The sequence below is a fragment of the Phocoena sinus genome, chromosome 11, assembly GCF_008692025.1.
Source record: "Phocoena sinus isolate mPhoSin1 chromosome 11, mPhoSin1.pri, whole genome shotgun sequence".
NCBI lineage: Eukaryota > Metazoa > Chordata > Mammalia > Artiodactyla > Phocoenidae > Phocoena > Phocoena sinus.
In genome coordinates this window covers 86,755,660-86,782,318 of record NC_045773.1, presented here as the reverse complement: position 1 = coordinate 86,782,318, position 26,659 = coordinate 86,755,660, and the positions used below count along the sequence as shown (strand labels likewise).

The window sequence follows — 26,659 nt, the reverse complement described above, 5'->3', positions numbered from 1 at the left end:
CTTATGCTTTTTTAAAACATGAGAATAGAAACGTCTGGAGGAAAAAAAACAACTTTTAACATATGCATTTACTGAGAGGAAGACTCCTCTGCTCTCGAAAAGCAGAAATCATTGTGCCTCCTTTCTGTTTTCCATTTAACCTTTTTTTTTACACCTGAATATTTTTCTGAGCGATGTGTCCAGCATAAACATCTTGGGATATAATTACTTAATGTGTGCAAATAAGACATGGTTCAGACATTCACTGAGCCCTGGTTGGCTGTGTCCTGAACAAGATCGTGCTGTTTCAGGATTGCAACAACAAATCCAGCGCATTGGAAAAAGAAGAAAGGAAGACATTCCTCGAAAAGAGTTGCTTTCATGGTTTAGACATCCACTTTGTGCTTATATGGGCAGACAGAGCTTGGGTGGGAGAGGACTCACTTTGATTTACAGGGCCTTATAAAACATGCTACCCTTTGTACCCAAAGCCACAGACCTGCTGTTAATAGGGCATGGACCCGGAGTTTTTTCTGGTGGTAAAATTTGTAAAACCCAACAATTTTCTCTTCGGTAAGCTCCTGAAAGATGGGAGCGAGTCTGTTAACTTCCGTTTGTTTGTTCAATGTTTGGCACGGGGCCACATGTCCACCAGCCCTCGCACATGTCTTTGTTGTTGTTGATGATGATTGAAACGGGGACGAGAGTGAGGAGCAGAGGGGTTTGTTTAGCATGATGGATAGAGGAGAGCTCAGAGAGGGGGAGGGGAAAGATGGATGGGCAGGTCGAGGACGTATTTTGGCAGACGCTACTGCTGTTCTTGAAGAAAAACGAAAAATGGCTCAACTGATCTTCCGGGAGTGTTCTGGCCTTCTGCTAGGAAACTGGTCCCTGGTTTGAAGGTGTCTGAGATGTACACTGTGATTAGAGGGCAAAAGGTCATCTGTGGCAGAATCCTGTCTTGGCTTTGCTGTCTGCCTACCCTGCTCAGTCTTTTAGGTCAGTCCCAACTCCCTTCCTTTCCTTCCCCTTTAAGTTTCTTCCTTCCTCAACTACTTCTTTAGTGCCTGCTTCTCTTCTAGGCTGTTAAGACACCATTCTTTTCCTTCACGCATACAGAGACCATTTCAGGGGACGTAGAAGGACCTCACATCAGCATTTTCGTGTGTGAGGAAGCTGAGCTTGCTTATGGACAGAAGGGGAAAACCTACAACATTTTCTCATGTGCATATTGCATTTTCTTACCCATTTAGTGGAAAAGCGTATCAATGGGCCATCCTGTCCATAGGATGAATGAATGAATATAAACCTCAGCAGTATTGCGGTTTATTATTGTTTAAAATGTATTCATTTAAAGCAATTTTGTTGAGAAAAATTTCTCAGTTTGGGGGAAAATAGTAGAATCCAGTATGTGGTTGCTTCATTGTTGAGTTATTCTTGAAGTAGCAAGAACAATGAAGAAAAATTTCTCTCAGGTAGTATATTGCAACTGAGCTGAAATTCTACTCTGCACACATGCTTGTGAAAAGTTACAGTAATTTCGAATTGAAAATCCTGAAAAACCTGTATGTTGCTGTCAATAGTTACCCTAATTCTAGTTTTTGCAGAAAAGATGATTCATAACAGAAGGAAGAAAATATACACAAAGTATATAGTTTGTTATACTTTTAAGAGAGGTTTTGCATGCACAAATTACTGTGATTTTAAATATGTTTATTTATTTATTTTTATTTTATTTTTCCGTACGTGGGCCTCTCACTGTTGTGGCCTCTCCCGTTGCGGAGCACAGGCTCTGGACGCACAGGCTCAGCGGCTGTGGCTCACGGGCCCAGCCGCTCCGCGGTATGTGGGATCTTCCCGGACTGGGTCACGAACCCGTGTCTCCTGCATCGGCAGGAGGACTCTCAACCACTGCGCCACCAGGGAAGCCCTGTATTTTTATTTTTAAAACATTCTTTTTTATTTGAATCATAGAGCTCTGTTCAGTGAGAACTTTTTATGCTTTTTATGGTCAACAAGCACATTTTCTTCTAAAATGAAGCCCTCCAAACTGATTTTTGCCTCTGTCCCCAGTGTAGTCTTCCTTAGGGCAACTCTCACTTTGTACTACACTCTGGATGGCAGTGGGGCCCTTGTGGCCACAGGAAAAAAATGTCACCCCTCGTGGTTTCCTCACTGCCAGAGGCGGGATGACATCCATCCGTTGTAGGCCCATTTGTTCCAAGAAACAAGTTGTGCCCTTTGCATCTGGAATAGTCCAGTAACCATGGTCAATGGTGTCCCTCCTCAGGTCTGGTTTTGCTTTAGGGTTAAAGTGACTCTACACTCTGGCTTGTCTGACAATCCCATTGAACACCTGCTATCCCAGTAGAATTACTAGAAGCACCTCTTTCATTCTCTGGGTTTATTGCTGACTTTCCTCAGGTATTAGTAGAGAGAGGCCAGGGTCAAAATGGGTGTTACATTAAACCCAATACTATTGTATTGGGAGAGAGAAACCATTGTTGTTGGTAACTTAGTAACCATGGGTCTACGCGAATAGGTTTCTGATTTGGGAAGTGGATCTCAATTATTCATTTAAGAGATATTCATTCACCACCTATTTTGCGTCAGATGCTGTTCTAAGTATGGGGGATATCGATGTGAAGAAAACAGAGTCAAGCCCTAAAGAACTTATGTTTTGGCAGGGGAGACTGGCAATGGTGAAAATAAAAAGAGATACGATTTAATGTCAGGTAACAATAAATGCCATAAAGAAATAAAGCAGAGTGTGGGGATAGGGGTGTCACCAGTAGTGCGGGGTTAGGTGGAGTGTCCACAGACATCTTCTGACATTTGGACCACCATCATCATTCTCTCAGACAGATCCTGTGCAACACGGAAGGCCTCCTTGAGTTGCCTCACATGCTCCTGGAGTAGCCACAACCCTACAAGAGAAAGGACAGTGATAGCTCAGTGCTATGGCAGTTTTTTTGTGTGTTATCTTCAATTGCTCTGAACTTGCTTTCCACATCTTAACTCCGGTCCCAGCCATCCTACACCAAATATTTTCTACTTGGTCTATTCCCCACATTGCACAACCAGTCCGTTTAAAAGCTCTAAGAGGTATGGAGAGAGGTGGGCATTTTAAAATATGGTGCAGCAACACTACAGAATGTTTCCCGAGGCTGCTTCCTGTCAGTCACTTGGCTTCTTGGGGATGCACTCTGGAAAATTCTTCCTATGCCCCAGGTATTAGTTCAGAGCTTCCTGCCATCTGAGAGGACTGCTGTGTTTCCTGAACCTTACAGAGTGAAGGGGAATGGGCTCCTATATCCAAAACCTTCAGACTTAAGGGTTTGCCAAGTGCTTTGCAATCTGCCTTTGCATAATTCCTCTCATTATCTCTGTGATGGGGTTTATCATGTCGGGACTGCACATCACTGAATAAATGGAGGGACAGATGGAGGCGGCAGAATGGAGGCGAGGAGCAAGAAATGACATCGCGTTCTGAGCTCTTCACAGGGATGGTCCGTCTGTGGCCTTCCTGTGGGAACAAGCTTGTGACTGGCAACATGGGATGGGCTTGCAGCAAAAGTCGTGGCATGAGTCAGATACGTCAGGTGGTGGGCGGGCTGCTGTTTACCTGAGAAGTTTTGAATACAGTCAGATTGTAAATTAACTAAGAGATGAGGAATACGATGATCTCAAATCCTCTGGCATGGTGAATCTTCTTGATCTGTGTATCATAAAGACTTTTTCCACTTTTTTTTTTTTTTTCCGGTACGCGGGCCTCTCATCGCTGTGGCCTCTCCTGCCGCGGAGCACAGGCTCCGGACGTGCAGGCCCAGCGGCCGTGGTCCACGGGCCCAGCTGCTCCGCGGCATGCGGGATCCCCCTGAACCGGGGCACGAACCCGCATCCCCGGCATCGGCAGGCGGATTCCCAACCACTGCGCCACCAGGGAAGCCCCATAAAGACTTTTAAAGAAATGGATGGCATTTAAACCTTTTTGGTAGATGAAGAAAGCCTGAGTGATGAGGGGGTTATTATATGGTGGGCTGGCTCACTATCCCCTCGGGTTTGAATTGTTGACAATATCTTGAAAGCTGTAGCTGATGGCTGGTTGGTCTGTCCCTATGTTCATTTGCCCATCCGTTCATCTATCCACCCATTCGAGTTTGTCACATAGGAAGAGGTTCTGTCACTTCACCAATAGTGTGGTTATTCGGTTTTCTTTTTTTGGCCGCACCGCGCAGCATGTGGGATCTTAGTTCCCAGACCAGGGATCGAACTCATGTCCTCTGCATTGGAAGCGTGGAGTCTTAACCGCTGGACCACCAGGGAAGTCCCTGTTCTATATCTATAGAATTATAGATATATCTATAGAATTATATATCTATAGAATCTATAGAATCTATTATCTATAGAATAAGAAAACTAGATCATTTTGTCTAGATCATTTAAAGGGTCCTGTTAATTCTAGAATCCTGAGCTTCTTATAATTCGATTATATGTAAGACAGTGGAACAAATACAAACATGAATTAAACCTGGGTCCCGCCTCCCCCAAAAAGCACACAGTGTGGTAGGTGTGCTGACATTAGAGGGGTAGTGATAATGCAGTTAGAGGGTGGGGGGGGCGCGGGGGAAACCCAGCACAGCTGAGTTAAATTGGGAGGGGAATTTAGAGACGGGAGAGATTATTTTTGGCTGCAGGTGTTAAGGAAGGCTTGGAGGTTAAGGGGATGGGGGCATTTAGTTTGGGGGGGGGGAAGTAACACTAAGTTGATGAGCATGTGTTGATTATCATCCTGGTCTCACTTAAAGTTCACAATGAGATAGCCTTTATCATCCCCATTTAGCAGATGAAGAAACTGAGGCGGGGAATGAGATGAAGTCACTTGTCCAAAGCCGCCGGGGCTGTTTAGAGGCAGAGCTGTGATCCAGGAGGAGGGCTTTTAACCCTGGTTTCATCCTTCTGTCTTGAAGGCTGAGTCAGTACAGCGATGAGGACAGCTGGGCATTTCAGGTGAATAAAAGACCATCCCCATCGGCATGGCTGGGTGGAAGTGCCTGCACACAGGAGGAACAGCAGGGACGGCAGGGGGCCTGGAGCACCCGTGAGCCTCAGGGGTAGTAGTAGAAACCAAGCCCGGGAAGACAGTTTGGGGTCAGATAGGAGAGACTCCCTAGTGTCTGGCTACAGGATCTGGTCTTTATTTGGCCCACATGGAGGTTTTGTGCAGGGCTGGGACATGATTAAAGGAGTACATTTTTTATGACGGTAAGATCTTCCTGTGATTCTAAAATACTTCCATGCAACTAAGCTCTTTAGTGTGATGCTGAAGAAACTCCCTCCCCAAATGCTTCCTGCAGTCTAAGCCCTTGAGAGTTTTAATCCCAGGGTTTCTGTCCTAAGGAACACACAGGCCCTGGCTCCACCGTCCTGCCCTTCGGAACATTAGCACTTTAAAAATCCCTGCTCGATTCTTGGGATTTTGAGAAGAAAATTCCTTAATCTTCCTCCTCTCTGCTGTTCCCTCGCTTTTAACCTATTTTCTGCTATTCAAAACTTCTACCTAGATAGACGAATAATAATTAGATGTCCTTTGGCTTTGCTAGTGAAAAATATACCAAAATATTTAGATTAAAACAGTGTAATAACGGCACTAGACAAATACATCCTGGTTACAGATGAATTCCTCCTTTTCCTTGTTATTCGTGGTATCCTGGGGTGGCCTACTGGAGAAAAAATACTATTTGATTCTCCCTGGGTGGTCAGACAGGACTTGTAAAAACTCTTGTTTGTTTAGTGTTGAGGCTTCAAAGGCACGCAGACTTTCCTACATAAAGATGTACTAAGAAAATAGGAATTTTTTTGAAGTTGCTTTGTATAAAGGGAAATTCAGAGCAACCATCTTCCTTTAGAACTACAAGCTAATGTGATTAGAGGGTCCCTTTTCACCAGGCATCTTTGTTGTTTCCATCTTGGGTCATTACCACCAGTCTGATGGGGAAATCTGTGCTTAGGAAAACCTTTTTTTTCTTAAACCATCATACAAACACATCCTTTCAGTTTTAAAACTACATTTATTGTACATATTTAGATTTCGTAAGAACTAAAAGTCCGAGTGGGGTGTGTGTGTGTGTGTGTGTGTGTGTGTGTGTGTGTGTGTGTGTGTAATTCAGGGCTCTCTGGTGGTGTGTGCTGCCCAAACCTTCCAGGCCACGTGATCTGCACGTCCCAATTAGTAAGGCCCACCTGCTGTGGTATGGGAGAAGAGTTTGGACTGGGGTTAGGGCTGGCTAAATGTAGGGTACTTTTTAGTGCAGGCTTTGCAAAACTCCCTTATTAGCACCCCGGAGTCAATGAGCACTCGGGGAAGCTCATATCCTGTGCACATTTGGTATTTTCTGCTGTGCGTGGTGTGTATCGGCCATTTTATTTATCCATGCTTCTTTTTCTCATTTCAGAGTATTTTTAAAATTTTAAAAAGCTTATTTATTTATTTTTAAAATTGAAGTACAGTTGATTTACAATGTTGTGTTAGCAAAGTGTACAGCAAAGTGATTCAGTTATACATATCTATCTATCTATTTATAAAATTAATTGTATGTAATGGGGGAGGTTGATAGTGCTGAATTATTTTGAGCCTGGAGGGAGCAGAGCAGCTGTGTCCTACATCAGACCACTGATCTATCTAATAGGTTGTCTTGCCACCTGATTCACTGGATGAATGTGCGGAGCCAATTATGTGAATCCCTATAAGGAAGGAAGAATGACCTTGAACCCAGAGAGCCAGACAGTTGCTTTATGCAATGCATTCACCCACTGAAGCTGCTTCACTGCCTTGGCCTAATAGGAGTGTCATATTTCTAATCCCTGGAAAATTATTGCTCCTTAAAAAAAATAGCCACGATGTGAAATAGCTGAATCTTTCATGACTTGCCAAGAACTTTGCTTTTGGAAAAAGGTGCTGAGAAAAGTAATTTGGGGATGTTGCCTCTAAAAATTTTAAGCAAGCTCAAAACCTCCAAGCTTCTTCCTCGTTGTACCCAGACATAACCTACTGGTAGAAACTAAGTTTTTCTGTTAAATGAGGGATATCAGAGAAAGGAAAATACAGATTTTTAAGTAAAAACATTAGAAATATAAGCTAATTTTCCTGGGCATTCTATTGGGCAATTATTTTATAGTCAAGAGCATTTTCACAAAATATCAGATATTTCGAAAAGATAAGTCTGGCACAGAAAACAAACCTAACCACTTGATGTAATCTTGCATGTCTCTTTAAGTCCTGGAGTCAAAGTTCATGGTGGCTTTGATGTGATGCTACCAGTAACACGATGACATTCGGTAAATCACCAAGGGTGTAGTGGGAAGAACTTCCCCTTTGTGGTCAGCCAACTCCTGGTTTTGATCTATGGCTTTGCTACTGCTGGATCTGTGACCTTAGGCACATTCCCGCACACTCTCAGCCACAGCCTTCTGTTGCTGTCAAGACTACCCTTACTAAAGGGTTTTAGAGGTTAAATGAAATAAGCTATAGAAAAGGACTATCTAGGGTCTAGCATGTATACTGCCATTAGCTCCCTTCTTTTCTTCTGATTACATCCCAGGACTAGTCTTTTCCAGTGTAGCTTTGTACTGTCAGGTTTGGGAGTCACTCTGGAGAACATCTAAAGCCCCTTCATTTTCCAGATAATGAATTCTGGACCCAGAGAGGGGGAGTGATGTGCTTGCAGTGCTTTAGCGCAGGACTAGCAGAGCTGGTGCTAAAACCGTGCCTCGCTGGATGCTTCCAGTTTTACTCAAGGTAGGAGGAGGGCTTAGCACTCTGAGTGTGTCCCTGGCATGCCTCCAGAGCAGTCAAGTCCAAGGCTGGTCTTAGGGCTATAGTTTAAGAAATAATCAGCTTTTCAGATTTTCCTCTAGGTACCTTCTAGGTAGACAAAACTGTGTTCTGAAACCTTACTCTGCTGTGTGCTCCTTCCTTTGACAACTTTTGACTCAGTTTCCTTTTCTCTCCTAGTACTCTCAGGTGACTACAGAAGTGTCAGCGCCCACCATGGTCAGGTAAGAGACTTCCTGGTTGGGGAAGATTTCCAGACAAAACCCTAACTACCTCAGTGGTTACCGCTTGTCCCTTGCTCATTTCTGGGCCGCCCCAAAGATCCTAAGGGCCACTGTTCCCTTGTCTGTTCTCCATTTTGCTTTCCTTTGTTTAAGTTTCATTTTTATGCTTTTAGTCTATCACATTTTTGGGTTTATTTTTATACATTCATCCATGCACGCTCTTATGACATAAAACATGCATGGGGATGGTAAATCCTGCCTTCAGGACAAGGGTTGCCCATGAGGAGGGTGGCTGGGTGCAGGGTGGATATCAACTCTAACTGTAATGTTTTAAAAAAAAGATTTTTTCTTCAATATGTATTTCTTAAAGATAAGAACTTTTTGTTTGGTTTTTTTTTTTGAACTTTTTGTTTTTTAAAACATAAATACAACACTATTTTCACACCTAAAACAATAGTTAACAATAATTCCTTTCATAAAATCTCTAGTCAATGTTCAATATTATTAGAGAGACAGATACTGGAAAAACAAATCTCTTAGGGATGTAAGGCAGTACAGGAGGGCTGTAGTTCCCACTGCTGTCTGGTATAGTTGACAGTTGTTAAGGTAGAGCCCAAAGACTTACCATCACAAGGGAAAAATATTTTCTCTCTTTGTTTTGGGGTACCTATATGAGATGATGGGTGTTAACTGGATGTTAAGTAAACTTATTGTGGTAATCATTTCACAATATATGTAAGTCAAATCATTATACTGTACATGTTAAACTTATACAGGGCTGTATGTTAATTATCTCAATAAAACTGGGGGAAAAAAAAAAAAATAAAAACAAAAACCAATCTTTGGTAGTTCGAGTATTTGGATGTACCAGAAGTGTAGTGAGACCAGTGGCATTAGCATCACCAGGGAATTTGTCAGAAGTGCAAATAGTTGGACTCTACCCGGAAGGACTGGATCAGAAACTTTGTTGGTGGGGTGTTTTAACAAGCCCTCCAGGTGATTCTAATATTTGGTAGAGTTAAAACCACTGGCCCAAGGAAAATAAAAAATGTATGCTCTCTACTCAGTTTTAATTCGTCTTTGTGTTTAACACAGCAACATATCCCGAGACCCTCAGAATACCTAAGATGGTATACTTACACCTGGATTGCTGTAATATAATAGCAAATACATTTTTTGGTCTCCTGGTCAGAGCTCCTAAACGCCCTGTAAGCTCCGAAGACATGAACAATAGGAGCATCTTTTGTTCTAATATTTGGTTTTTGTCCAAATAACCTGGAACAGCTCTGTAGTGGTGAAGGTGAGAAGACCATCTTTTTTTTTTTTTTGCGGTACGCGGGCCTCTCACTGCAGTAGCCTCTCCCGTTGCGGAGCACAGGCTCCGGATGCGCAGGTTCTGCCGTCATGGCTCACGGGTCCAGCCGCTTCGCGGAATGTGGGATTCTCCCCGACTGGGGCACGAACCCGTATCCCCTGCATCGGCAGGCGGACGCTTAACCACTGCGCCACCAAGGAAACCCAAGACCGTTTTTTGTTATTCAGAACAAGCTGCTTTCAGCCGCTGGGGAGTTTATGTTAATGAGGTGATTTTGGAAAGCCCCTAAATATGGAGGCGGGTTGCCAGGGGAACCAACCTTCTAATTAGGGAATTGGCACTCTTAGCCTCGCCCTCTGACCTCCCGGAAGGCGAGTGGGGCTGGAGGTTGAGTTCCTCAGCTGTGGCCAATGATGCAATCAGTCGTGCTCACCTGCTTACGTGCTTACGCTTACGTAAGGAGACTGCCCTTAAAAGCCCTATAAGGTGGGGTTTGGTGAGTCGGTGGGTTCAGTACGTGGAGGTGGTGGGAGGTTGGCGTCTTGGAGAGAGCGTGGGGGCCTCACAGCTTGCCCTGTGCATTTCTTCTCTTTGGCTGATTGTTCCTGGGTTGTACCCTTGATAATAAACCAGTAGTCCGGTAAGTGAACTGTTTTCCTGAGCAGTGTGAGCTGTTCTAGTAAGTTGTGGAACCTGAGGGAGGGGTCGTGGGAACCCCTGATTTATAGCTGGTGGGTCAGAAGCCCAGGCCACAACCTGGACTTGGAATTGGCGTCTGCAGTGGGGAGCGAACTGCCTTGCGGGCCTGAGCCCTTAGCTAGCGAGGTCTGTGTTAACTTCGGGCAGTTAGTGTCAGAATTGAATTAAGTTATAGGACACCCACTCCGTGTCCGTTGAGAATTGGAAAATTGCTTGGTGTGGAAAACCCCCACACATTTGGCACCAGAAGTGCTGTGTGAGCAGAGAGAAATGGGAGTTTTGCGTTTCGTTTTTATTGTACTTTATTAAATTAAAAAATATATACAATTTTTAAAGGTTACTTTCCTAGTTATTATAATATTGTCTATTCCCTTATTGTACGATACAGCCTTGAGCCTATGTTGTACCCAATAGTTTATACCTCCTACTCCCCAAGCTTTTGCTTTTTACTCCCGAAGATGGCGTCCGGCGTTTTCTCGCCTCCTGGGACAGGTCCCAAGCCTGCTCCCACCTCTAGCTGTGGAGAGCTTCAAACTCAGCCTGCTCCCACGTTAGGAAGTGCAGAGTGCGCGCAGGCGGTGGAAGTAATGACTAGAACTTTCTGGAACAGGAAAGCCTGGGTGGAATTAGAGCTCTAATGTCTTTGAGTGGATTTGGTAGAGAAACTAGATGGTATTGTAAAGAGCATATTTCTAAAGCTGTGGTTCTCATCTACTGATTGTGTAGTGGAGCCACCTGGGAGGCTTTTAAGAAACACTGGTCCCCTGGCCTGACTTCAAGAGATTCCAGTTTCAACTGAGTTGGGGGTAGGGGTGGAGGGAGGTGACTGCAAAGGGTCTCAGCACCACCTTGGTTTGAAGGCTCTCCAGGTGATTCTAATTGCAGTCCTGGTTCAGCACCACTAGTGAAGACAGGTTTGGTTTGGGACTCAGATGAGAAAGAAGGTAAAGGATCCTGCAAGAGTACACTTTCTGGAGTCTTACCCCTCAGATGAGTAAGTGCTTTTCAAACTGTGGGTCTTAAGCTATTAGCGACTTGATTTGGGGAAGTGTTCTTCCGCCAGTCTTTCACTTTTTTGTTTTCATCTGGTGCTCATCTGTTGCACAGTATTTTTGGCCAGTTTGTTCTAGACCAGGGGACTTGACTAAACTTTGTCCACCCATCTGTAGGTGTGTTGGAGGAGACTGTTTCTACTGCCTGTAAATGACATCCCCTCTCACCTCTGTGATTCTCTTTGTGTGAGTGGATAGGGCTCCAGGGAAGGAAGTCAGAGGTACTGATACACATTTTGCAGTGTGAGGCATTCCTTCCCTGCAGTCCCGAAGTTAACCGAAAGGAAAGACTGAGCTGTGTTTGTTGGTTGAGTGTTGAAATATTCCATGGAAAAAGGAAAGGGAAACAAGTTCTACCACTGAATTTTTTTTTTTTTTTGGGCAGGGTTTGTCACCTCCCCCCACCAAATTTCTGGCAAGTGAGATTAGAAATTGACTTGCAGGGTTTGCTCACACTAGCTTCCCAAGACATCTTTTGTCTGCTTGCTGCTGACTAGCAGTAGTTAATTTGCTATCTCTCACACGTGTTATCCAAAAAATCACAGAACTCATTAGCAATAAACAGCATGAACTTGGTCACATTTGGAGGATTAGCCAGATGTAAATCTGAGTTGCACTTGGGAGGTTTCTGTGCCTCATTTTTAAAATAAATAGAACTCTAGCCTTGAGTAGAAACAGTTTTTTTTTTAAATGAAATATCTTACTGGAAAACAAATTTTTTTTCCAGTAAAAATATGTGGAGGAGGTAAGCTTTCCTTGACGCCAGTGCTTATTTGATTTCACGCCCTTCTCCTTGCTGATGGCAGATGTGGCAGAAATAAAGACCCAATTTCATTGTTCACAATGGGAGAAAAATTTAATCAATTCAGGAATTTATTCTTAATTGACAGCAGACGTTTAAAACTTGATTGGTCACAGTCGACTATTTAACGTGCCTTTTAGGAAAATAAACATTTTTGTATTTCCCCAACCGTTCTGTGCACCCATCACTACACACTGCAGGGTATGGAGGTGTTGGCCTTGATGATTCTTAGACCTTTGAAATAATGTTTCTCACTAAGCAATTGAAAGGGGTAATTTTCATGTGGTTACAATATATGATTGATGTGATTAGAAAATTTCTGTTTTCTGTTGATAGGCAGACTCGCTGCCAGTGTCACTGGATATTCATATGCCACCTGTTTTTAATTCCAGCAGAACTTATCAGAATGAAATAAATAACTTACCTTTGAAGAACCAGAAAAATAATTCAAATTTATTGAAACTTTGTGTTTATCATTCCAGATCATACTAAATCAGATGAGTACACAAATGCCCAGGGGTTGACTCTACCAAGTAGAGATAATGTTTCATGCAGACACATGAATTGAATTAGAGACCTGTTAGAGACTTCCCATGAGCTGATTTTGATCATCCTGGTTTCTAGCACTCCCCCAATGCAGCAGTTATATCACACTACCTCCTGTTTTCTATTTCTTACCAAAATATAACCTCCTTAGTAAGACATCTGCTTTATCAAAATCAGTACAGGACTGTCAGCTGTTCAGTCCATCTTTCTGCTCATGAAATCATTCATTTTCTATTTATTGTCAATCCTGAGGTCAAATTAACAATGTATGGTTTTCTTCTTTTCTAGGGAGAAAGACATTTTGCCCAGTTAGCATAAATTTAGTGTTTCAGAAGAAGTAGATGGTCAGAGCTGCAGCAGGCTGACTTCTCAGGATTCATTACAGAAGGGCTCTTTTTTGAAACATCTGTCACTGAAGGTGTGTCATGAGGGATGTGGGAGGAATGTATCTTCCTCACTTCCAAAGAGCTCTGTCCCCTTAAAAGCTCTGTGGTAGCAAGGTAGTAGAACATTTCAATAAGGAAGGCTGCAGGAAAGGGTAAAGAGAAAGACAAAATGAAGTACCAGAAGCAGGTAGTTCTATCCCTGTTCATATCATGTCCATACTACCTGAGAAACGGATACTGATGTGGCAGAACCAGACTGCTTCTTCATCCCTATGGTCTAATTAAATGTATTTTCACTTAAAAAGGATAACAATGTTAAATCTTAATGGGATGAACCTAAGTGAAATTTATTATGCTTTGCTTTGACAGTAAAGATTATGGATGGCTCAAGTGCCATTTTGAGGTGGTAGCTTTGGATCCTGTAATTTTTCCTATTGCTGCTCTACTGAAGATAGCAAAGTTACCCAACAAAACTTGTGGGTTATATAACTGAGACTTGAAATACAAGTAGAGTTTGAATATTTTTCTCTAATTTTTTTGGAGGTTAATTTTTACTCTTTCATACTAGAGTGAAGTCTCTTTAGCTGAAACAAAGGAAATGGGAGCTTTTTTAAAAGACAAGGCAGTGTTGATCACTCCTTAGGGTCTGTCTTGCTCAGAATTACCTAGATGAACTGTTTCTTTAGTCCATGTTCACTGTTACCTACCTGCTCCTTTTCCTTTGTATGTATTGCAGGAGCTCAATAATATCGATGGGTTTTTTGTGGTAAAATATACATAAAATTGACCATGTCAACCATGTTATGTGCACAGTTGAGTGGGATTAAGTACTCACATAGTTGGGCAACCATAACTACCATCCGTCTTCAGAAGTTGTTCATCTTAAACTGAAACGGCTTACCCATTAGACACTTAACTCCCCATGCCGACCTCCCCCAGACCTTGGCAATCACCATTCTGCTGTGTTTTCATGAATCTGACTGTTCTAGTGACCTCATGAGTGGAATCACACAGTATTTGTCTTTTTGTGACTGGCTTATTTCACTTAGCAGAATGTTGTCGACGCTCATCCATGCTGTAACATGGGTCAGAATTTCCTTCCTTCTTAAGACTGGATAATATTCCATTTTATGTATGTACCACACTTTGTTTTCCCATTTGTCAGTGGGATAAGAGCGTTTTTAAACCTCTCGGCTTTTGTGAATAATGCTACTAAGGACACGGGTGTATAAATATCTGTTTGAATTCCTCAGTATCTTTGGATTGCTTCCCCATAAGAAATGTCTTTCCAGCTTAATGCTGATGCTGGTTTTGGTACTAACTTAGTGACTTAATATTTTTTATAATAAAGAAAGCCTTTTATGTAGCATAATTGGAATTAGTATGTTGAGTCTGAGTTATGAAGGTCCCCAAAAGCATATGGGACAGGTAAACACAAGGCAATGAAAACCCTTTTGGAATACACCTGACTAGGTATTGGGCCATTTTCATTGATAAAGACCCATTGCAAGAGACTTTAAAAAAAAAAATTGGGTTTATTGTAAAGAGCTGCTGTGTTTTAGCATCTTTATTAAAAGGTATGTTGCTGCATGGCATCTGGAAAAATCAAACTGTAAAAGTGACTTGCAAAATAAACATCCTGTGATTAACCAAAATCCTCCGAGCAGAAGACAATCCAGGGTTTGGGATGTGTGTCTCCTTCTCTAGAGGAGAGTCTGGCTTCCCTCTTGGAATGTAGAGTCATAGCTCATACTGCTGGCATGGAACACCTGAAGATACATATCCTACCCTCACATTCTTGGTGTTTTCAGCGTCTTCTCTGTTTTCTAGAACAACCTTGGGAATTCTTTCCGATACCTTAAGCTTAACTAGACAGAGACAAGCTCCTTCGTGTAGTTAATACTATTTATTGAGCGTGAACCATATATCAGAGCTATATTATTACTAGCTAACATTTACTCAGTGCTTGGCATATATTGGGCATTGTTCTAAGCTCTGTGTTATAACTTATTTGATCTTCACAACATCTCAATATATTTGATACCAGCATAACTTCATTTTACAAATGAGGAAAGTGAGACACAAGTTGACTTGACTGAGAACACAGAAATTGGCAGAGTAAGACTCGAGCCCAGGCATCTGACTTCAGACCTTGTATCTTTGGCCTCCATGCTGTGCTGACCTGATACTTTACAGCTGATCTAACTTATTAGCCCTGTGAACAACAGTCTCTGGAGGACCAATTCTTTTTAAGAAGAATCACAGCTTGTCAAGCTAGAAGTTGTGTGGGTCTGTCTGGAAACTCATGCCATGTTAAATGGTCCTAGAGTAGTTTAGAGGTTCAACACCAAAGAACCAAGGTTTCTACTGAACATAGTGACCTTTATTTCACTTTTAAAGGTGAAACAGAAAATGATATTCATAGAAAACATTTCATAGAAAACGATATTCAAAAAGACCATACTTAGGAATATTGAGAAGGAGTTTATTTTTGTAAAAGGTGTTATTACTTCACTATGAATTCATATTTGGCAAAGAAATTACCAGGAATATGTATTAGGAATCAGCCTCACTCAGAAATTTGGTATTAAAGAGTTTGTAAGGAATACCTACTTAGGTCCATTTATAAAGAGATTTCTCTTAATAGAAGATATTGGGGGTTTCAAAAGTACTTGTAGCCACTTTCGTTTAAATATATCTGTGTACCTTTATTTACATCTGTTAGCAAGTGATGAGTCTTTTTAATGAGAGGTCTTAATTCTTAATGCTCATGGTGAGGTTTAAAGAGTTCTTTACAGCTGAAGGAACATTCACTGAGCAACAGTTGCCAGGAATTTTGCTAGATGCCAGGGCTTTAAAGACAGACAAGGAATAATTGTTAGTTTTAAGGTATGCTTAATCTATGAGATACAGAAGGAAGAAGAGACTTCTTTATCCTCTTGAGGAAAGAGGTTAGGAGAAAACAACTGGGTGGGAGCTTGGTTTTGAAGGTTGAAGAGGAATTTTCCAGGCAGACAAAGTAGGGTGGGGGCGGGGTGAGTGGTCTCAGGCAGAGGAAAAGCCATGTACAAGGGCACTGAGACAAGCAGCATGGCACATTTAGCAAACCTTTAATAGCGAATTGATTATAGTGTAAAGACCATAGGCTTAGGCAAAAGTTTAAAAAACTACTCGAGTCTTGGTTTTACCCTCTTAAAAAAACAAAAGCAAAAAGAAAACCTCAGCCACTTTTGTTCTTGTTTTGAGGATTAAAAACGATACATGTAAATTGTTCAGTAAAGAACAATTTAATGGCATACAGGTTTTTATATTGATACTATCAATTATTATTATTTTTTTGCGGTACGCGGGCCTCTCACTGCCGTGGCCTCTCCCGCCGTGGAGCAAGGCTCTGGACGCTCAGGCTCAGCGGCCATGGCTCATGGGCCCAGCCGCTCCGCGGCATGTGGGATCTTCCCGGACCGGGGCACGAACCCGCGTCCCCTGCATTGGCAGGCGGACTCCCAACCACTGCGCCACCAGGGAAGCCCCTATCAATTATTTTTAATTTTTGTCTTTTGATTTATTGTTTTGAATAATCTGAATGGTTCAAAAATCCAAAAAGTAGACAAAGCACCCATCTTTGTGCCTCATCAAGTTCTTCCTTTTCAGCCCCCATCAGAAGCCACTGTTCGTTTCTTATCCTTCCATAGTCCCTTTATGCTCCACAAGGGCCCTTTTACAAAAGGTAGCATGTTACACACATTGTGCAATACCGTCCTCTTTTCACTTAACTATTCATCTTAGAGGACTTTGCATTATCAGTTTATAGGGAGCTTCCTCATCCTACTATAAAGAAGTGCTACTTTATTTTTATATAGCTTGACTCAAGACATTGTAACAGTGTAGAGTTCCCATTGTACCCTTCACCCAGCTTCCCCCAGTGGTAATTTTACATGACTAGTAAGCTATCAAAACCAGGAAACTGGCATCAGTACAGTACTGTTAACTCAGGTAGAGACCTTATTTGTTTTTACATGCATATTTTTATATGCATTTTTTTGTTGGGGGGGTACATATTTCTATGAGATTTTATCATCCTCGTACATACAGTATATTCAAATAACCATCACCACAGTCAAGGTACAGAACTAATTGTTCCCTTACCACAAAGGAGCTCCCTTCTGCTACTTTTTAATAGTCACACCCTCTCCCCAGTCCTAGCTACGGACAGCTGCTGATTAATCCACACATTGCATGTGTGCTTACTTTAAGACAGCCCTACCATGTATTATATCTTCCTCAAGGGTAAGAAACCTACTTTCAAACTTTTATTCCCTGCAGGCCTGCGCACTTGATGGGTACTTAATGATTTTTTTCTTTATAGATTTATTTATTTTTGGCTGCGTTGGGTCTTTGTTGCTCTGCAGGCTTTCTCTAGTTGTGGCGGGCAGGGGCTGCTCTTTGCTGCAGTGTGTGGGGTTCTCATTGCGGTGGCTTCTTGTGGACTGTGGGCTCGGCGCACGGGCTCAGTAGTTGTGGCTTGCGGGCTCTAGAGTGCAGGCTCAGTAGTTGCGGCGCTCGGGCTTAGTTGCTCTGCGGCATGTGGAATGTTCCCGGACCAGGGATCGAACGCGTGTCCCCTGCATTGGCCTGCGGATTCTTAACCACTGCGCCAAGAGGAATCGAAACCAAAACAAAGCCAAGCCCAAAAGACAATTCAGAGTTGAAAAACAAATGAGTCAGGATAATTTGCTTTCCAAAATAACAGAAGTTCAGACACTCTTAAATAGGAACTCTTCAATGTGAATTAAGTGATAATTTATCACTTCTTTCTGGCAAGACTCAGTAACCTAAAAGTGCTAATGATGAGAAACACAATTTCTCTAAAACATCACTTTGCACTTTTCAAATCATTTTCGTTTTTATAAAGTTTTCTCTTTAAGGACTTTGATACGCTAGAACGTTTATCTAGTTGACAGAGTAGGAAACTGAGGCTCAGAGAGGGAAGAAAGAGAACAGGGACTGAATCTAATGTGCGCTTTCATTTTGTCCTGCCAACAACTCTGGCCTCGACATTGTTGTGCTCATTTTACGGAAGAGAACTTGGGTGCTCAGAGGTTCCGTAATGTGCCTCTGGTCAGTGTATAACCGAAAAGCTTCTCAAACCCCACACGTCACTATGCCATTATGAAGCTTTCCTCAGGGAATCTGAATTCTTATTTAATTCCTAACCTTTTCTAAAAAAAATGGCGGTGGGAGTGGTGTTTCAGTACATTACTCACTTATAAAAGGTAACTACTGTAGTAGTTTATAGGTTAAGGGTTTTGGAGTCGGCCAGACCTTCTGTCCAAATCCCAGGTCAGCCATCCTCTAGTTTTGCTGACTACGGGCACAGTTTTATTTATATTTATTGAAACTTCAGGTAATCAGCTATAAAATGGAGACCCTGGTAGCTCCTCCATCAGGTTGAATCAATTAAGTGGGATAAAACCTACAAAGCACTTAGCATAGTGTGTTGGCTGCCACTCGTTCAATAAACAGCAGCTGTTATATGTGAGTCTTCATTTTATGGACTTTCCACTTCTAATAACAGATTTTAAGCAAATACTAAGTTGTGTTGTGCAAAACAATGAACTATTGATGGAATTAACGTAGCTACGCAGTTAGACTTAATCTTTAAACTTAGAAATTTAGAGTACATTTTACCTATACAATTTTAAAATTTATCATTCAAGTTGTTGTATTTTCACATCTAAAGCTGCCATTCTCCCCCCAACCCCCTAAAGTTTATGACTTTGGTCTGTGAATGAGTAGACTTTCCAGAAATGAAGAATTCATATCTATAACATGGGACAGCTGTGAAAGAACTATTTGTGGCTTAGCTCTTGCTAAGCTTCTGGTACCCTTATCCCTATATATCGATGGACATTCATGACCTGAGAAATGGTCCAGTGGAGAAGGGGGTAGCTGTTGTGTGTGTGTGTGTGGAGGAGTGAGGGGTACTTATTGTATACAGCTTTTGTAATACAGATAATTAAGTACAATCAACAGGCATTACAGTCATATCCTTTCAATTGTTCAGAGAATGTGCTTAGCTCTGCTTAGCGGGGTGTGTGTTTAGGGCGAGACTGACAGTTGAGGTATATCGGTGAGAAGCATTTGTATCACAGCGACAGACTGCAGAGAGCTTTCCTGTGTTACAGATTGCTAGGAAATTGGATAGGACCTCCTGAGAAATTCTATCCCACGCCTTCCCCCAAGACTAGTCAGTGACATCCGGTAGGAAGGCAGCGGGGGTGGGGAGGAGAGCCGGGGGCTTTCTGGGAGTGAACTGACACCCGCCCCCCCCCACCGCCCCGGCTGGTGTGGGAAACACCCTGTACTTCGGGGCACTCTGCACAGAGCGGTTGAGTGTCCTCAGGTCAGCATGGGAAGTGTGCGAATGTTCCCTTGAGAGCCCCTGGGAGTTGTCAAAAAACCTGATCATAAAGGAGAGCTTGCTTGGCAGTTCTCATCAGAAGTCTAAATGACGGAGTTTAATGCTGAGATAGAACAGTGGCTCTCAACTCTAGGTGCAGATGACGTGGGAATTTTTTTTAACCTTCCAGGTGATTCTGCTGTACCTCTGGGGTTAAGAACCACTGGGATAAAGAGAAAGCACTCTGGCAAAAGGGCAGAAAAGCCCCCCACCCTACATCGGGTGGCTGGGTCCCCATATTTCCCAATGAGGCCACTGGCCTTTTCAGTTGGCTGAAATTTCTATTCACGTTCTGGATCAGGGTCCACTGGGCAGAAATGCTGTTGGCTGCCGTGGCCATCCAGCTGCATTCCCTGGTGTGTGGGGTGAAACTGCTCTGCTTGTCTCTGGGGTGAGGAGCAGGGTGTCTCCCTACTTTGGAATCATCTTTTCAAGCCTTGGCCCTCAGGCTTTAAGCAGAAATGTATGCTACATTCTGAAGGATATTGTGTTTAAATCTTAATAATTTGTCTCTTTTCACATAAGAGAAATAACTGTGCAGGATGGACAGAAACCCTCTGAGAAAACCATGTGTTTCACATTTACTACGAATAAGTCATTCCCTCTCTTAGCTGTCAAAAGTCATAATCTGGGAATCATTCTTTTCCTACGAAAACCAGAAATCTGTTTTTTCCCCTCTCCTTTTGGTAGCAGCTGTAACAAAAGTTCCCATAGGCAAGAGCTTTTGATTTGATAGGATGCAGTGGCTGTCTTTCTAGGGAAGCTGTGGAAAATGCATTGGTGCATTTTTTTTCTCAGTTGCATGCATCTTGTATCCCCTGAACATCAGTCCAAGCATGAATGTCACTCACATGACTTTGCTACATCCCAAGTCCTTTTACAAATGCAAACTACAGAAAAAACAAACTGGTTGAGTGTACAAAGTATATTTCAGGAACATCCTAAATGGTCTGTTTCAGAGGCACACAGTTCCAAAGTATTTGCTGACATTTATTGTCCAGCTTCAAATTATTAAATGTCTTTCTGATCACATGGTGCCATGTTTTGCATAGGGTGACATATCTGTCCCCTTTTAAATGCATGGGAATTGGCAACAATCTTATTTCACTGGTGAGTTTGCTGAAGTGTTATTACAAGACAGCCAGGATGATTCACGAGTGCTCTTCAGGTAGGGAATGCTGCCAGCTTGGTTTGTGTTTTGTCTACCTAGAGTTCTGCTGCTTAATTTTCTATTTCGGTTAAGAGTAACCCCTTTTCCTGCTAGTGGCCGTAATCACATTATAAGAGACTTAAAAATTCTCATTTCCCAGTAGTTCTCACAATGTAAGCATTTTTATTTCATGTAAGATTGCTCTTTCTTCCTGACGTTGGGAAAGATAAACTAGGAAATCTAAATATTGGTCTAATTGGAAGAACTCAGGGTACATTCTGGTCAAGTGGAGAAGTTAAGGAGTGATGGAGGGGAGTCCTGGACTCCATCTGAAAGGGTAGCAATAGGCCTTAAATGTGATAAGAGACTTAATGTACCTTGACAGTTTTTAAAAAAGAACATTAAAATTTTGCCTGAAAATCTAATGCCTTTGGTAAATATGGGATCTAGTGAGGCATACTCGTTTCTGCCTCTCCCCATATATTCCTTTGATTGTGCTTGTGCCGTTCTTGAAAGAACCACATGTCTCTCCCTGACTGGACAGGCCCAGAGATGGAGATAAGCAGGCCCTTCGTAGACACCTATTTTCAAGTTTGTTCTTGCAAGAAGGCCAAGAGGGTGGAGGACAGCTCTAAAATCTGGGAAGTGCAAACTGTAGCTACTTTTTTTTTTTTTTTTTTACAACCTTGAAAGTACATTTGGATGTGGTTAATTCTCAGATGACTTGGAGCCATGGAGCATATGCCTTTCATAATCATATGTAACTATGTCTAGAACTTGTATTTCATCTCACCTTTCATAGAGTATTTTGAGTGGTACATTGTTCACAGAACCATCTCTTCTGGACCTAGGATATAAATTTTCTTAATAGGTCCTTTGCCATTCAATACTAGGTATTTAGGAAGTTCACTGCATGTTGAGAGGATGTGATATGATATTGCTTGATTGATTGTATGGTTGTTGCAGTTTGGATTTATAGATACTGCAGATACTCTTAATGGTTTGTGGTTTAGCAAGAAAATTGACTTTAAATGGAGGTTTCTGATTGGCTACCTAAGGCTGCTTAGTGATGTCAAAAATCTTAGAAAAGATGAATTGGAAGTATTACTTTTATTTACGAATTTAATCCTGTGGATAAGTAACGTTGAACATGCCAGACAGTAATTCTGTGGCGCTTGTCACCTAAAGGCCACGTGACTAACTCTGTAGTAAGAGACATGGAAGCACGTGGTGCTCATCTCTTTTGGGATTTGTTCTTTTTTTCTACCTTTTTTCGGGTTCATGTCTCCTGATGTCCTAGGGGGCTCATTGAGATACAAGAGTTTTTTGTTTGTTTGTTTGTTTGTTTGTTTTTGCGGTACACGGGCCTCTCACTGCTGTGACCTCCCCCGTTGCAGAGCACAGGCTCCGGACGCGCAGGCTCAGTGGCCATGGCTCACGGGCCCAGCCGCTCCGCGGCACGTGGGATCCTCCAGGACCGGGGCACGAACCCGCGTCCTCTGCGTCGGCAGGCGGACTCCCAACCACTGTGCCACCAGGGAAGCCAGAGATATGAGTTTTATACTTTGGTTTCTTTGCAGAAAGACGGCAAACAGAGTTCAAATGAAGTTCATAAGTATTTGCTTGGCTGCAAATAATTTTTTACCAGGTGATGATGGAGGTGAGTGCACACGGGGCCAAGCCAAGGGCAGGTGGAGAGGAGAGGGGTCTGTGTGTGTAGATACATTTCCTATTTCCCACAGCTTGGTTCTGTGCTACCGTCAAAAGTAAAGAAATTAATTGGTTTTCTTCCTGGGATGGTCTGTTTGACAAGCCCTCAGTCAGCTATTAAATCCCACTGTCTTGGCCTTAGATTGGGAAATTCAAGTTCCTAACAGACGGACTTTTCCAGTTCTTGATTCTCTCCTGCTCCTATCCTCCACTGAGGGAAATGGAAGGGAGAAGAAAGAAGAATCAGATTTGCAACTTAGATTTTATTGATTTGGAATTAGGAGTTGGCTTAGTTAGATACTACCTTATTCTCTTGTTTCAAGAAAAACAAAGGGTGTGTGTGGGAGTTATAAATAGCGTGACCTGAATTGTGTGACATTTATTTGACATGACATAGTTTAGAAATACAGCTCTTACACCAACAATTGTTATGTTAATTACATATTTACTAGGCCAAAACTGAAAACATTTTGTTTTGGTATTTTATACCTTTCAAAGCAGTCCAACTTTTTTTTTGAATTGTAGAATTCAGATGAACCTTCAAGGCAATTAATGTGAGTTAGGTTGTATTGAACCTACATTCAGAGATGCATGATGATTTGAATTAGTGCCTGTGATGTGCCAGCTCCTATTACCATTTTAAAGTCAGCAATGGGCAATGTGTTATGACATTGGGGTTAGATGAATGCTACCTAAACCTAGATTTTTTTTTTTTTTCAAATAGTAAACCAAACTGTTAAAACAACATCGATACATTCTTTGGCTACAGTTCAGTCATTTGAGAGAGGTTTGAGAGGCTTTTTTTTTTTTTTTTTTTTTTTTAGTATGAGGGCCTCTCACCGTTGCGGCCCCTCCCGCTGCAGAGCACAGGCTCCGGACGCACAGGCTCAGCGGCCATGGCTCACAGGCCCAGCCGCTCCGCGGCATGTGGGATCTTCCCAGACTGGGGCACGAACCCGTGTCCCCCGCATCGGCAGGCGGACTCCCAACCACTGCGCCACCAGGGAAGCCCCTGAGAGGCTTTTTAAAAGAAAAGTTCATGTACGTGTATTGTCGTCTTTAAATACTAAATCATTTCACACCAAGAATGTTAGCGTTTTGCAGTTAGTTAAAAGACCATTCCACAGTAATTAGAATTACCATGGCATTAAAAAAGCTTACCAAGAATTAAAGAGAGGGGGCAGCTGGGGTATGAGGGGCAGTTTGGGGTTCTGTTGATCCTCTGGGGCTGGCAGAGTCTCTGGGCAGCAGAGTTCAGAGCTGGATCTAGGTTGCACCCTGTAGTTTCTCTTTCCACTTGGACAGAAATGGAGCTGTTGGGCCTATAATCTGGTTGTTGCCCACAGCCAAGTTAGTGTTAGGCAGTATTTCTGTTTTGAACACGTTTGTCCTTATTTTCCCTCTTCTCTGCTTGCCCACTAGAAGGGAAAAAAAATAATCAGAGGTCCTGCTTGGGTGGAGCCACCCTTTGATCTCAGTGCGCCAGGTTTTTCTAGGTTAACCAACTAGAACTTTTCAGCCGGCTGAGGAGGGAGTGGGCTGCAGCTGCTCTGTCCTGCCTTCTCAGGTTCCCTTCCTCCCTTCCCACTCAGGAGCAGCCCAGTTGCTGAGCTCGCAGGGGAAGACATACTGGTTGGGGGGGCTGGGGACTGTTGACAGCAGCTGTGTCCTTTTGTAGGGAGGAGTTCCAGCAGATTCCTGGAAGGTGTGGGATGAAAAATACCCACCTTTGAGTTAGCTGCTTCTGTAACCTTGCCGTGTGTGCCTGGGAGCTCAGACGCGCTAGGGTGGGGGAATGGTGTGCCTGAAGATTCTGGTGAGGATGGATGGCGAGGAGGTTGAAGCCTCTGGGGCTCCATCAGAACGGGAGTCAGCATCCCAGGAAGCAGAGACTGACCCTTTGGCTTGCATCCTTAATGCTCCCCGGGGGGAATTAGGAAGGACCTTGGTCAATTGTGTGGGAGCTGAGAACGCCAGTGAGCTAGGTTGATTCCTCCTCGGAGGAATCGGGCTTGTCAGGCTGCATCCCCACTGCTTCTCTTTGCTGGGGGTGTGGAAGGGGCAGCGTGGGGAAGTGGGAGGTTTTCTGCTGGAGTTGATTGAAAAAACAGCTGCCCTCCTCCATTCTCCCCTCCCTCACCCCCGCCGCACCCCATCCTTCTTTCTGTGGCAGGATAGAACTATGCTGTAAACTTTGGCAGGGGTGAAACATGGTAATATTTTTCGAAACAGGAAACTTTTTTTTTGTTTGGCATGGACCTGTTAGGTTAAAGCTGGGGGGCGGGGAAAGCATAAATAAAATTTGATATAGTCATTCAAGAAATGATTTGTATTCGTCCAGAAAAGGGTCAGAGTTCAGTGGGTTTGAGTCTAAAAGAGCCAAACTAAGATAAGGTAACGAGCCAGTATTTGGAACTGGCAAGCTCACGCCAGAACGCGAAAGTGCGTTTGTAGCCCTTCCTTTATTATCATAACCTCTTGAACAGAATACACCATTTGAAATGACAGTAAATGCTTCTCAGTGGATAAGTTTATGACCTAGTTTTTTGACCAAGAGCACTTATGGGATTGAACGGCACAGGGAAGCACAGGAGCTTGGACACCATTGGCCAGAAGTTCTGTGCAAATCAGCTCAGGGCTAATTAGAACCCCGAGACATTAAGCAGCAGCTGTTTTATGGTGTGAACTTTTGCACAGAGGATTTCACCAGGCTCATTCTCCTTGGAAGGCTGTTTGCAGAGTGGTTCTTTGCTGGCTGTTGCTTCATTCTTCTTTGGAGGCCTGTTTTCACTGTGTGTGAGAGTTTTGTGCCAAACCTAGCAATGACCTTCTGGTGCCTGGAACTGCCTCCCGCCTGGGCTGACCCAGTGGGGCTGGGCTGGGGGGATTCTTGGGCAGAAATGAATGGGGTGGGAGGGTCATCTTAAGCTTTGCTGGCTCTGGGGTCATCCCACATCTCAGACCTGGAGTTGAACAGAAACCAAGGGGAAGAGAAAATGTGTCTTCTGTCCTTTCTGCTCATAAAGGGGTATGCTTGGTCCCTTCCTTCCTTGTGCTTTTTCTCTGGACTCTTGGACCCACTCTTACCTATGCCTCTTACCTTACTCTTGGACCCTTCCCCTCTGCACTCTGTTAAATCTGAACTTGGTTTTCTTTGTTACACTTAACATGTGAGAATATATTTTTCAGGGAAAATTTTGAGAAATGAATTAAAATGAATCTAAAGTTCACTAATGGTATGGGCCTTAGGGTATAGCTGACAAATTCCTCCCCCCCTCCGCTTTTCCCCTCCTTCTTTCCTCCACAGTTTTTCTTTCTATCCTCCCGCGTATATTTGCTTTTATAGTGGAACTACTAAACATACTTAGAAATGTTTTAGAAAGTAAAATCACTCTCTAAAAAGTACATTAATGGCATGATAACAGAGTCTGGGATCCATGAGAAATTGCAGAATTAAAAAGGGCTAAAGTTAATATCAATTATTTACTCATTAATAAAAGTTACTTAAATAATTACAGAAAACACTACTTTTTCATATTGCACATTTCTTTTTTAGGAGTGCACATCTTAAAGACCTTAAAAGATACACTTCTATCATTTATAGACACGTGAAGTCTCCGTGCAAAAGGCTCTTTACATGAGAAAACTATGACAATATCCCTATCATACACAAATAGAGAGGTAATTATGTATGTAAAAGTGTATGAGAAATATTGGATATTAAAACTGTTCAGGCATTGTTTTTAGTTTACATTTAAGTTTGATTTACATTAGAAAATGTGAAAGGAATATAAGAACGCAGATACAATATTATCTACGTAAAAATGTCCTTACGGATATTTAGAGGTAACTATGCCAGAACATTTAACAATAGTTGAATAGGCATTATGAACCTGTGAAATTATTCACATTTACTCCCCTTAGTTTTCCACAGTGAGCTAGCAAATCTGTTACAACGTCTAACTTTTGCTAATACACTTTAATGAATGAACATGAGAATGGCTTTCTCCTATGTTTCTTTCTGACACAGTTCAGATGAGATATGAATGACAAGACTTCAGCAAAAGTTATTGTTTTAAGTCTATTCACATTTCCAAGGCTTTCAGTCATATGTATGTGTAACTGATATCGTTTGGGGCAGGGCTGGCGCGGGTGGTTGGCACCCCGATTTCCAGGAAGAGAATGAAACATTTCTTGTCTTTCATGGTATGTGCCCATTTTTTCCTCAGTGCTGGATTCCTTTCCTTTGACTTGAAGGACTCATCCTTCCTCCCTGTTCACATCATGTTTTTTTCCTTCTGGGATCTTGCCCGCCCTTCTTCTTGTTGCTGCTGAGTATTCCCTTTCTGCCACCGTGGATATGATCCCTGCATGACTTTATTGAAGATGACTCATAATCAGGGAGCCACAAGTCGCCAGTAAAGTTAATAGTGCTTCTTTGGGACCCCATTTGTGGCAATAAATTTGCAACTAGGCATGAGCAACTTCAGTTTGCAACACAG

The 26,659-nt window shown here is 42.6% G+C and overlaps 1 long non-coding RNA gene across 1 annotated transcript in view; it reads left to right on the top strand.

The window, feature by feature from the left end:
- Nucleotides 1-26,659, top strand: part of LOC116762707 — a 408,066-nt gene that overhangs the window by 90,951 nt on the left and 290,456 nt on the right. Inside the window, exon 4 of the long non-coding RNA XR_004352327.1 lies at nt 7,994-8,037. This is a non-coding gene — a long non-coding RNA (uncharacterized LOC116762707). The remainder of the gene's footprint in view (nt 1-7,993; nt 8,038-26,659) is intronic.